The sequence below is a fragment of the Calliphora vicina genome, chromosome 3, assembly GCF_958450345.1.
Source record: "Calliphora vicina chromosome 3, idCalVici1.1, whole genome shotgun sequence".
Lineage (NCBI taxonomy): Eukaryota > Metazoa > Arthropoda > Insecta > Diptera > Calliphoridae > Calliphora > Calliphora vicina.
This window is the reverse complement of record NC_088782.1, coordinates 69,871,641-69,884,617: the sequence shown is the minus strand read 5'-3', so window position 1 is coordinate 69,884,617 and position 12,977 is coordinate 69,871,641. Positions and strand designations below refer to the sequence as shown.

Here is a 12,977-nt window from a genome sequence, read left to right as displayed (position 1 = left end):
CGATCATTAGTCGAATGAATACCCTAGTTTTTACTCTCTTAAGCCAGAAAGAGAAGTAGAGTGCTACAAGGAGAAGTAGAAGCCGGAGAGGTTGAAAAGGAAATGTAGTTTTCTACATGTATTAATTGTCGGCTGGCTTTTAATGAACGCATTAGTAATACTTCACTTAATGGATGTAAGAATATCCACTGCTACAGAGGCTATGTGTAGGATTCTGGAAATGTATCCGCATCACTTACATATTAAAAAATATGTTAGGTATTAGACCTGGGCACAGAAATATATGCATGTATCATATGTATATCTGGCGAAATCTTCGCAGGCGGCAGAAACAGCAATACGATTTGCAAGCGATATCACCTCAATCCGTCTAAGGATACATCCTGTTGAAGTGGCGTTACATCTTGGAGTTGATCTTAAGGATACATCCTGTTGAAGTGACGTTACATCATGGCGTTGATGGCAACGATACAGAAGCTTAATTGAAATTATGACTAAAGACTAGAGTTTTAACAAATATCAGGCCGAATTTTTCGTAAGCGGCAGAAGCAGCAAGACGATTTGCAAGCGATATCACCTCATTCCGTCTATGGACACATCCTGTTGAAGTGGCGTTACATATTGACGTTGATCGCAAGGAGTGGAGTTTGAGCAAATATCAGGCCGAAATTTTCGCAAGTCGCAGAAGTAGCAAGACGATTTACGAGCGATATCACCTCTCTCCGTCTATGGACACATCCTGTCGAAGTGGCGTTACAATTAGGATTAAAAACTTGAGTTTGTAGTATATAGAAATATGAGGAAAACCCTAATAGATTTATTATAAACGTCTCCAAGCACACAATTTATGACAGTTTCCGCACATGCAAATGTTGACTCAATAGATACAGTTAGTGTCATTAATATTCGGTTTATTACTTTAACTATATAAATATGCTGGTATTATCGATAAAGATATAATTATCGGAAAAAGAAAAATGTCAAAAAAATCTAACAGAGCAAGTGTTCAAAAAAATTTACATAAATGGTTTGGTGGTTACCCTCCGACCTTGATATATTGATGAAAGTATGTAAACCCAATTTATTGCGTGTCATTATTATTCGGTTTTTTCCGTTATTTCTGAAAAAATTGTCAAAAACCGGTCAGTTAAGTAAATTTTTTGCAAAATATTAATACAACTTAACAAAAGTTAATAATAATTTTTATATTTTGTGGTAAAAAAATATAGTTTGTTGCCAGAGGCGAAAATGGGACGCAAAGGAAAAAATACTCCCGAAAAGATAGAAGTTGTAATTTTTCACTTCAAAACGGGTAAAAGTTACAAAACAATTTCGGAAATGCTTAATATGAAGAAGAATACAGTTGGAGACATAGTCCGAAGGTACAAAAATGAAGGTAGAATGCACTTACTAAAGCAGACAGGCAAGCCAAAAAACTAACCGATCGCGAAGAGAATTCGATTGTTAGAAAAATTAAAGCGAATCCGCGCTTAAGTGCACCAAAAATTGCCACAGATGTCTTAAATGAGTTTGGGAAAGAAGTGTCAACATCTACCATCCGAAGAACTATAAAGGCAAAAGATTTTAATGGTCGGGTAGCACGGCGTAAGCCATTGGTTAATTTACGTAACCGAAAAGCTCGTTTGAGTTTCGCAAGGGAGTACCTTAATAAACCGAAATCTTAGTGGGATTATGTTCTTTTTGCAGATGAAAGCAAATACAATGTATTTGGATCCAATGGGTACGTAATGGTATGGCGAACACCAAACGAAGAGCTACAACCTCAAAATTTGAAACCAGCTGTAAAACATGGAAATGGTCACGTTATGGTGTGGGGTTGTATGGGAGCTACGGGTGTTAGAAAATTGGTATTCATTGATGGAATCATGAATATGGAGTCATACTTAAATATTCTGTGCCAAAATTTAAAACAAAATGCTGATAAGCTGGGTATTTTGGACTCGTTAAAATGTTATCAAGATAACGACCCAGAACACAAGTCGCGTTTAATTCAAGAATGGCTCCTTTATAATTGTTCCAAGGTTCTTCAACCACCTGCTCAGTCCCCAGACCTCAATCCGATTGAGAATTTGTGGGATGAGTTAGACCGGCGCATCCGAAAACACAAAATAACATCTATAACCGAGCTAAAATCTAAGCTTCAAGAAGAATTTGACCGCATCTCTGTGGCTTATACAGGTAGCATGGTCAAAAACATGTCAAATCGTCTAAGCGAAGTTATCAAACAAAATGGTTATCCCACACGGTACTAAACTTAAGTATTATAGTTTTTAAAATTAGTTATTTATTTATTTATAGTCAGTAAAACCGAATATTAATGACGATTAATATTTTATGTTACAGGAATTAAATTCATTTTTTATTTGAACTGTTATCGTTTTTAAATAAAATTTTGCATTTTCTAATACTTAATTGCATTTTTAATAATTACGCAAAAAAAATAAGCTTAAAAAACCAAATACGGCTTAAGAAACCTTATTTCAATATGTGGAATGAATAAAACCGAATATTAATGACACTAACTGTAGTTTCACATCAATTTTGGGCAGCCTTCATTCGAGAACCTTGCAATACCGAAACATACATAGATATTGTTCATGGCGTCATCGGAAGATCTCCTACCAAATGAATTTTTCTAAAGATTCATTAATTTTTAAATTGAGACATTACTCAGCCATAATCTTTCTTCCAATTTCTTTGGTCAATGGAAACAGTCAATGTTTTAATATGAATAACATTTATTCATATTGAAAAATCCAAATCGATTATAAACGATTTGAATTCATTGAAATATCCCTCTTTTAAAACTTTGGGTGTGGTTGGTTAAAATAATAATTTCCTCTTATTTTTTTAATTAATTAAAAAATGAAATAAAAAAAAAGAGAAATAAAGCCATTATTTAAAAATTCCTTTTATCTTACGTTGGCAATGCTTTAAATCATAAATTACATTATTAAAATAAAATAATAAAAAACAAGAATTTATACTTATAGAGGTATACTATATACATATATGTATATATATTTATATATACAATATAAATCCTCATTATTGTATAGAGTGTCTAAATGTGTGTGTGTATTTTAATAATAATATACTGTAGTATTCATGTATTTATTATACTTATACTACAAATATACATACATCCATACATGTATGTATATATAATATAATATCTGTGTTCATGTTCCCAATACTCAGATATTTTATCAACATTTCTCTTTTATTTAACGTTTGTGTTAAATTTTAAATTTCCACTATTTTATCTTGATTTATTAATATGAAAAAGTAAAATAATAATAAAAAAAAGACAACAACGAAAAACTGAATTTTCTCTAGAAATAAAATTTAACCGAAAAATGCTGGCGGCTGCTCCCTTTTTTCAACTGTGTCTTTTTTACTATTTTTTGTTAATTGATCTGGTTTTTTTCGCCACCACTACAATTTCAAAAATAAAGAAATAAAATACAAATAAATAAAATAAAATGATGAAAAATTTTCACTACGAGAAAATAAATTTCTTGTTTCTTTTTCGAGGGTATTTTTTATTACTTTTTATAGATGAATTTCAACAAAACAAAAAACGAACGAAATACTTTTTTGTTTTTTGTTTTAGCAAAAATCTTTAGAGGAGAAGTGCAGAGAAGATGAAGGAAGAAAAAAAAGTAATTTATTATTCCTTTATTTTCTTCTTATTGCCGGAATAATTTAGCATTGCCAGCATGTACAAAGTGGGGATATACCCATTACTGGCTGGGAAAAGAGCCAACAAATTTCCGGGTTTCATATTTTTTTGGTTGGCTTGGTAAACCGTTATATAAACAACAAGTAAGAGAGCTATATTCGGCTGTGTCGAATCTTAGATACCCTTCACCAAATTATACTTCAAAATAAAAATTTTAAATATTTTTAGGTAAAAAAAAAAAAATTTCCAGTTTTTTTAATTTTTAGGAACATTTTTTTTTGTTTTAATATTTAGCGAAAAAAAACATTTGGTTAAAAAAAAATTCGGGTTAAAAAATATTTTTTCCGATTTTGACCCATTGTAGGTCCAATTTACTATGGTCTTATTTATATACGTCGTTGCCAAGGTCTTTGAAATATCTATCATTAGATATCCATATTGTCTATATTAATGACTTAGTAATCCAGATATTGGTCAAAAATCAAGGTTGTCCTGGTTTTTTCCTCATATCTAAGATATTGGGGTCTACAGAAAATTGATTTCAGCAGACAGGCGGACAGACAGACAAACGGACATGGCTTAATCGACTCCGCTACCTATCTATCTATCACGAAGGTGAAGGGTATAATAAAGGAGGTTGCACAACATGGTCAAGGTGCTAACTTTATTGATCCTTAATTGTGGTTATTGTGGTTCAGTGTTGTATTGAGTTTCATTGCATTAAAAATTATCTAGATGTCTTTAAGACCAGATATCCGTCTTGTGTTTAAGGTCAATCAAGTTTCATTAGCTCAGGGCTCAGAACCCACAAATTGAAACACTTGTTCATTCAATAAACAATTTGACTGACTCCATGATGCAGGAAATGCTAAAAACGGAATCCATGTTAATACAGCCATGAACTGTTTGAGACTATGACTACGCCAACATAAAATTAAACTAGAACATTTTCTAAAAGACCAGGATGTTGATATTATGTTAGTTTCTGAAACTCAGCCATGCAATTTTGCTGAAAGCAAGACTTGAACATTACCTTATGAGTGATATTTGCAAAGATTATCTACAAGCAACTACAATCTGTCTTAGATTTTCATCAAAACAGTAATTTCAACAATTTACTTTCCGCCCATATTTTCAATTTCAAAAAGTCAGTATGGAGACTATTTTAAATCACTAGGTCCCCGTTTCTTGGCTGCTGTTAATTATAATGCTAAGCACACATTATGAGGGTCACGTTTGATAACCTCGAGGGGTCGTGTCTTGTCCGGATGTTATTGATTTTCGTGTGACGAAAAGTAGACTTAACTCCTGATCATACTTCGACTATTGTTAATCTGTTAAAGTCCCGAGGAATTGTATCCGCTGACAGGCACACCAATAAACTGGCTGAAATTTAGGAAATACCTCAACACTCACTGTACTAGAACAAATCGATGTTTCTATTATCAGTTTTGATAAAAAAAACTTAAATTAGCTGCTCAATATGCTACACTATCCCGCAATCAATTTAGATATAATAAAGTTTATAAAATAGAATATGAAAAAATCCATTTGATCTAAATATACACCATAGAGGGAAGATAACTGATACAGAACTAGCTCCACGATGGGAATCTGGCCTAACACTTTATAAGAAAACAACATGGCATGGCATGGATGTAAACTTATATTATTTGGACACGGGTCAAAAGTCAAAAATTTAAAATCACTTACACAAATCTGCTAAAGTAAATCTGGGTAATTATAAAGTTGGTAATTTTCCGAATGAAAACTGTTTTAGATAAATAAATACGAATATAATTCAGAAATAATAAAATAATTTTAAGGAAACTTATAAAGAAATTCCCTATTCGAATCGCACAGTCTACCATCCTACCAAAATCTAAAAATCCAACCAAAATTAGTAAGAATCGATCAAAATTGTAACGCTGTCTGTGACTACAAATTGCTAAGATTCCGATGTGGAACAGCTAAATCCCCGACAGCCCAACACCAACGTCCACAATTTATACCAAGTGGACTTAAGTAAGTTCAACTAATTTGTTTAGTTCCAACATAAACGATACGGACATGAAGGATGTCGCAACGTGTCACACAATAAACGCCACAATGGGCATTATATATGAACGATTGTGCGATTTAAACCCTGTATACTTTTTTCTATGACATTAAGCCGTAATCGGTCGATGCCCTCAAAGTCAACATAATCAAGATGAAAACCGCTTGGTACTTGTAAAAGGAAACCTTGTTGGCTAAACCTGCATGTATTCGTTTGGTACGGATACACTCGTATTCGTATTTAGGAAAATATTACTGTATCCAAGATTTTTGATATTTTAAAGGAAAACATATATAAAGAAACTACTGTTGACATCAGTAACCATTAGTTTCAGCTAGAAGGCCCAACGAGCCACACAGTCGGTTAAAAAATTTGTCGCATGCGAAATTTCCCGTCCCCATAATTTGAAGATCATCTTGAACAAGCAAAACAAAATCAGCCTAATACTTTTGTATACATATATTCAATAAGTACATGTCGTTCTACCTTATAAAGCACCTTTCAATTCACCAAATCCATGGTTTAGCGAACATTTCCTTGAAATTCTCCGGATTTCAAATCTTCTGATTTTTCTTCATCATTCAATTATCGAGAAAATACCTAGATTGATTGAAATGCGATTCAAATATTGGAAGTGTACAAGACTGAAAAGGGTTTATGATGGATAATTAAACTATAAAATTGTATTTCCTTAATTTATCACTCCACTTATCACATAACACTCGTCATTCATAACATATTCACTATAAGAATATGATAATTTTACTTTCAAAATTTCGTTTCATTATACCCTTCACCATGTGTGGTAAGTTTGTCATTTCATTTGTAATTTATACAACACTCATTTGCGATCCTATAAAGTATATGTATACCGGAATCGTCATACAAATTTTGATATTGAAAATTAGCAGTATTGGCCATTGTTAGGATTCCGAGCCAAAAGAACTGCTCATCTTTAGAGGCCAAGAACGGATACTCTATTCCAAAGTGAAGCGTACCACAGAGAGAGTGTTCTGCATCGATCGAAACAAATAGTAGTCTGACGGGGCTCGGTCTGAACTATAAAGCGGGTGAGGCAAAACTTCCCAAGCAACCTTCATTCTAAATACTTTTTAACAGGTATTGCAACATGCCTGGCCGCATAAACTGGGCGTTATTCGGCCAATGCTCGCTTCAAAAAAATCAGTTGCGTTCGGTACAGATTCCCTGTGATTGTCTGGTTAGCAGCTTTTTGTTTGGTGATATTCTTTTATAGCGTTCAAGCATAATTTTGGACACGCAAAATCGACTTTCAAAGTATCTCGGCTTCAAATCTTATGGCACCCAATTTCCCTGCTTTTGGATGAATCCTGTTGCCTGCAAACGTTTTGAAATTGCTGCTTGAATATCTCCCAATGATTTTGCTAGCTCTTATTGGGTTTGACAACAATATTCATGGAGTCATAGCTCCAATTCTTCAAACTTTTTTTGGCTGGACTTGTCGATCTCTTTCTTCCGTGTCAAAATCACGTTGAAACCGATGGAACACATTCATCATAAGCTTTGGTGAGCAAAAAAGTATGTCAGTTATTATGTTTAATGTCAATTAAGTTTATTTGTTGTTAATCTGATTAAAATGAGTGACGGGAAAAAGTGCGTACTACTAAAATTATTAAATATTTTCAACAAAACCCAACTTGGTCCTACAAAAAGTTGGCCAAACAATCAAAGGTCTGACGTCAAACTGATTCCAATGTTATTAAACAGTATCGGGAGAACTTGTCGGTTGATAGAAAACCTGGTACAGGTACAAGGAATGTTCCACCTGATGCTTCTAAAGCCAATAAATAGAAAGAATTTTCAAAAGAGCTACCATCACATCCGGTAGGAAAGCAGTCCGGTTAGCTCAGTACTCGGACTGTTTGGTACGAAAAGTTAAAGAAAATGCAGGTTTAAAAATATACAAGAATCAAAAAGTTCCTAACAGGAGCTTTGCAAAAAATTTAGAGGCCAAAGACAGAGCACGGAAATTGAAGTCAAATTTTATTAAAAAAAAAATATACCTGCTGCATAATGGATGACGAAACGCATGTTCTGGAGAATTTTTCGACGCTTCCGGCTCAATACTTTATGCTACTGATGCTTGAGGAAATGTTGTAAAAAAGTTTAAGAACCAAAAGCAGAAAATCTTCCCAAAAAGTTGCGGCAAAAAAAGCAAAATACGCCAATTTACATCAAGAAATGTTTGCAAAAGAGGATGCTTCCATTCATAAGACTTGTGTCCACTTATTTTTGGGTTGATTTGGCATTCTGTCACTATGGTCACAAGAACAATAATGTGGTATTTGTACCAATAGAGGAAAATCCTCCAAACTGCCTGGAGCTAAGGCCAGTTGAGAGATATTGGGCTCTTGTTAAAAGAGAATTGAAGAGCACAAAAAAGGGTCCAAAAGTGTGGTAGATTTTAAACGGAGAAAACCTGTGACAGAAAGCACTATAACAACCTTAATGGAAAGGTTTCCTGGAAAGGTTTCCGGAAAAGGTTCATAAATTCATCACTATTGATTAGAACTATAAAAATGATATTTTTTGTAAGTTGTAATAATAATTTCAATCAAATAAAAAAATCAGTGGGTTCTTCTGTATTAACATTTATGTACTATGTTAAGATTTTTTCGATTTCACTCCTTATATTTATCACTCATCCGTACGATTATGATGTGACAGTGATATTCCTATTGGGAGTAAAAATCCTTATGTCTGGCAACACATTTCTTAACAACAACTACTACTACAACAACGAACGACACTACTAATAGTTGTAGTTGTGTTGTTTTGTATGTCTTCCTTTTGGCTTTTTCCTTAAGTTGGTTGGTTGTTGTTGTTTTGTATGGTTTGTGTGCATGTGTGTTTAAATTAGTATATTAATGTGAGTGCGAGTGAGAGTGTGTCGGTTGTATGCTATTCGTTCGTAAAAGGTCTTGAACAACAACAACAACAAAAAAAAGTAATGTTTTGCGTGCCTGCCTGCCTGGTTGCTTTGCTTAATTTCTTGGCTGACTTTAGTTTTGCTTGTTGGCTGCTAACATTTTGTTGTAGTTATGGTTGTTGTTGCTATTTTAATTGTATTTGTAGTCACAGTCGCCTTTGTGAGGCCTAATGTCTGGTTTGTTTTCTTTGCTTATTATTAGTTTGTTGCAATAAAAATGTATTAGATATTGTTGTTATTGTTTTAAATTATTAATTTATGTATTTTGTAGTTTACAAAATTACTTGGATTTTTCATTTCTTTTGCTCACTATACCTACATAGGTAGTAGGTAGGTAGGTAATTTTTTCTTTTTAAATTTTTCTTTAAATTTTCTTTCATGTTTCTTTTTGGTTTCGTACAGAGAAAGAAATACCGTTTAATATTTCATACATTTTATGTGCTGTTTTATATTTTTTTTATTTTGTATTTTTCTTTTCATAATTGTCATTCTCTGCTTTGGTCTTGTTTAAGTTTTTTTTATTATTGTTGTTGTTGTTGCTTTAATTTATTGTATTTCTTTTTTTGAGGTTTTACAAAACCAAATAAATTACCATAAAATTTCAAGTAGTTTCATTTTTATGAAATTAAATATTCTCTTTTTTATTATTTATTTTTTTTTTATTGAAATCCAGTTTATTTTTTGCTAGTTTTTTATTATTATTGTAATAAAATACAACTTTGAATTTGTTTCACAAGAAGAAACAGAACATACGGCATTTTAATTAGTAGAAATTAAAAAAATAAAACTTAATAAATAAAAATACACTACACAATATTCAACACACACATGCAATCGATATGAAGAAAGAACAGTGAAAAAAAAACATACAATGTTGTTGCTTGCTTCATGTAGTAAAAAAAGAAATAACAACGCGATACACACAATACGCTTAGATACACTCTACACTAAGCCGCAACTAACCGCACACTAACTTGACAGTTGTATTTAATTTTATACTGAACTGAAGTGCAGAGAAAACAAAACTGATCTAAAGGAAACTCAGCAGCAATCGCAGCTGCAGCGCGGCAGTCCATAGCAGTATACAAAATCTTTTTCATGGCAGCACAGTCGACTTTGGTAGGATTTTAAATGTGTGTGACTGAATGTTTTGCTCGTTCTCTTTTCTTTTTGTCTCGGTGTACGTACGAAGTGCGTGTACATGTGTATGTGAGTGAATTTCGTGTGTGCGTTGTTTTTTTTTTTGTTTTCTTTTGTGAAATTTTCTTTATGCGAGATTTACTTTGCTTTCACAAACACACATGTTTTATTAATTTTGAACCATAACAAAAACAACAAAACTTAGGAAGAGAGAGATAGAGAAACGTGATGAAATGAGTGTAAATTAATGAAAGAGAATACGTGAAATAAACTGAGAGTACATAATTTTCTTATTAAATACTTTAGAGTTGCCAACGCAATAACATTACAAGTAATTAAGGTAATTTAGCAAAATGTTGGTTTGAGTTGATTAATTACAGGTAATTAGAGAATTAGTTCCCAATATCAGCAGTTTTTACGTAACATACGTTCTTCAGCAAGAGCTCGTCCATTCGTGATGAAGTAGACAGTGAATCGCACACTACACGTTTATTTGTTCTACACTTATCCCCCACCATAGTTGAGGGTAGTGCATTAAATGTTGATGGAAATCTGTATTGCACTATCACTCAATAAAATTGCAAAAAAATGTAGTTTGCACTATTCTTCGAGGGTTAAATAACGGCTGTAATCAGGCACGGAACTAGGTCAACCATTTGGGGGAAGGGTAAATTAAGTTTTGGTAGGTGAAATTTCCTTTTCCCTCCCTGTATCCGCGACTGGCTGTAATAGAATGATGAACTTTCGATTCAAGTTACAAAACTAGAGAGACGATTTTCATGTTTGCATTGGCTTTTCGAGTGTCTAATGGTGAACTTTATTTGTAATCATGATTTCGTATACAAGTCACTTAAAGTTTGTCATGGAAAACCTTTTCGGTCATTTCCGGTTCATCTATCCTCTACATTTAGAGGAATGCGAAACGACTGTGTGGAAGAATACGTCTTTACAGTAGAAAATGATTGGGTTATTTAGCTATTAAGTATTCTTCTCAATTATTTGCAGTTACATACGTATATTTCTTACAGTACCATTGGGAGTCTGAAATCATAAAATTATAATAAAGTGACCAGAATCTCCATCTTAGAATCAAGACAACCTCGTTATATAGTTTTTAATACGTTCGGTGCAGTGTTCGACACACCGGTTCCATAAAGATCATAGATATCCTTAGTAATGCCGAATAGTGCCACAGAAAGTGTTCAAAGTTCTCAGCTTCGCACTATTAATATTCAATAGTTTTCCAAAAACGTAGATCGCGGACCCCGTCTAATAACTATGCTTATCTCTTAAGTCAAGGAATATGTCTCTAAAGAAATCTCATCCGGAAATAATTTTGTAGAAAATTTACTAAAAAAAATTATTCAAAATTTTACTGTAAATAACAAATTTTGGCAGAAAATCCATACAAAAAAGCCTCTAAATAATGTTGTTCATCTAGATTTGAATTTGGAAACACAGTGCTTCGTTCTAATATCTGGCTACAGTTGCAAGGGTATCCTACAATAATAACCTCGTAAATCTGCTCCAAAACAAGACAATTTAATAGCAAGAGAGTTTAAGAAATTCCAAAAAAAGCAATAAACTAAAATTGGAAACTAGATCTCGGTCTTGGTTTTTAATTAACCCGCGAAGCAAATCTCTTATTTCTAAAAAAAATTAAACTGGTCGGGACACAAATGAATAAATCCAAATTCAATTTAAGAGACAGTAAAGGGAGACCATTATTAAGACGGCTGAAGGGAAAGAAACTGGATCCCAAGTACACAAATAAGACAGTCAAGTTTGGCGGTGGCAATGTAATGGTGCGGTTTTTATGGGCAGGGTATGTGCCCAATTCATATCATAAAGATTGTATATCTGGAATCGGATACAGATCTATTTTAAACAATGTTATGTAGGAAACTATGCCCCTAGTTAGGAGATTCCAGCACAATAATGACCACAAATTCGCATCGAAAGTTGTAATATCGCCTGATATTAATCTCATAGAAACCCTATGGGAAATTATAGATCGCAAAATATAGCAGAAAGGAAGCTTTAACAGAGGCGTGAAAGGCAAAATATTTTAAAGGATGCGATTCATTCTGTAATTGGTTCAATAATACAACTCAGTCACTAAAAGTGACAAAAAGGTTCCATTGTTTTGTTAATACCATAATAATGAATACTTTTTAGTTTTGTTTTCTATTTTCAGAATTTAGTTAATTATGTTCTTATGTGTTGTTGTTAATATTGTATAAGTAAACTAGCTGTCCCAGCAAACGTTGTTCTGCCATAGCTCACACAAAGTTTGAAGACTCCCACTATAATAGTACTCCACATATGCAATAATAAATTTTTACTTTGTATGGGAGGTACCATGCCCATTGTGCCTATATAGGTCAATTGTGAATCTAAACACAACACACAACAAATTTCATCGAAATCGGCCCAACCTAAGGAGGAGTTCAGTTACTAACACACGTACAGTAGAATTATATATATAAAGAAGATAAAAGTGAGAAAGGTACTGTAAAAACTCAACCTCTTAACTACTCCAAGACAAGATAATTTAAGACTCTTTAGGAAATTCCCAAAAATTACTCCCGGGAGGTAATCAATAATCTAAAATTGGAAATTAGTTCTCGAGCTGTTAGTCACAGAGAAAATGAGGCTGGTCTTGGTTGATATCTCCCAGCGAACAAATAAACTCGTCGGGACAGAAACGGTATACTCTTTTCGGATTGTCAGACGGTCGAAGGGAAAGAGACTGGATCCCAAGTACACAAATAAGACAGTGACTTTTGGCGGTGGCAAAGTCATAGTAAAAGATACTATGACTGTAATTGGATGATGAAAAATTAACCTAGTTTGGAGATTCCTAATTACTTACGTGTTTTGAAGTGGCTGCCCAATCTTCAGATCTCCATCTCATAGAAAACTTATGGAATATGTTAGAAAATCCAAAATACGGACTGAAAATTATACCACGAAGAATGCTTTATCGGATGCGGTCATATAAGAATTTGAAAATATTTCAAAGAATTGATTCTTTCTAATACACTGTTTGGCTAAAATGTCTTTATTATTGTGAATTTTTAAAAGGAGGCATTTAAAATTAA

General features: G+C 33.1%; 1 protein-coding gene across 7 annotated transcripts in view; it reads right to left on the bottom strand.

The window, feature by feature from the left end:
• The window catches only part of LOC135953133 (myb-like protein I), a 92,835-nt gene that overhangs the window by 57,071 nt on the left and 22,787 nt on the right, over window positions 1-12,977 (bottom strand). For 2 of the 7 annotated variants that reach the window (XM_065502831.1, XM_065502825.1), the window contains exon 1: window positions 9,604-9,740. The exons of 3 other annotated variants lie outside the window; for them this stretch is intronic. The gene's annotated coding sequence lies outside the window, so the exon portion shown is untranslated. Of the gene's footprint in view, window positions 1-9,543; window positions 9,741-12,977 lie in introns of those variants that run through there. 2 more of the 7 variants (XM_065502829.1, XM_065502828.1) reach the window with 2 other exon arrangements.